Here is a 436-nt window from a genome sequence, read left to right on the forward strand (position 1 = left end):
ATTATTGTATCTACTATCATAAAGACCTTTTGTACTTTGTACAAAGTAGAGTCACTATTCGCTGTAACACTATATGGATTTAGACAGGACAGACTTTAAATCTTTTGACTGTAGCATTTGCATGTTAACCACCAAAATCACAAAGATAGTTAACAATAACATGTATAAACAGCTTCACAGAATAAATACATTTTCTCTTAGAATGGCATTTGCACAGACAGGCGCAGAGGCTCACGCCTGTAATCCCAGCACTTTGGGAGGCCGAGGCAGGCGGATCACTAGGTCAGGAGATGGAGACCATCCTGGCTAACACAGTGAAACCCCGTCTCTACTAAAAATACAGAAAATTAGCCATGTGTTGTGGCAGGTACCTGTAGTCCCAGCTACTCGGGAGGCTGAGGAAGGAGAATGGCGTGAACCCGGGAGGCGGAGCTTG

At 43.8% G+C, this 436-nt stretch overlaps 1 protein-coding gene across 1 annotated transcript in view; it reads right to left on the bottom strand.

Moving 5' to 3' along the window:
• Positions 1–436, bottom strand: part of PBRM1 (polybromo 1) — a 152,610-nt gene that overhangs the window by 94,602 nt on the left and 57,572 nt on the right. The gene's annotated exons all lie outside the window — the stretch shown is intronic.

The sequence above is a fragment of the Colobus angolensis genome, unplaced genomic scaffold (genome assembly GCF_000951035.1).
Source record: "Colobus angolensis palliatus isolate OR3802 unplaced genomic scaffold, Cang.pa_1.0 Scaffold477, whole genome shotgun sequence".
Classification (NCBI taxonomy): Eukaryota; Metazoa; Chordata; class Mammalia; order Primates; family Cercopithecidae; genus Colobus; species Colobus angolensis.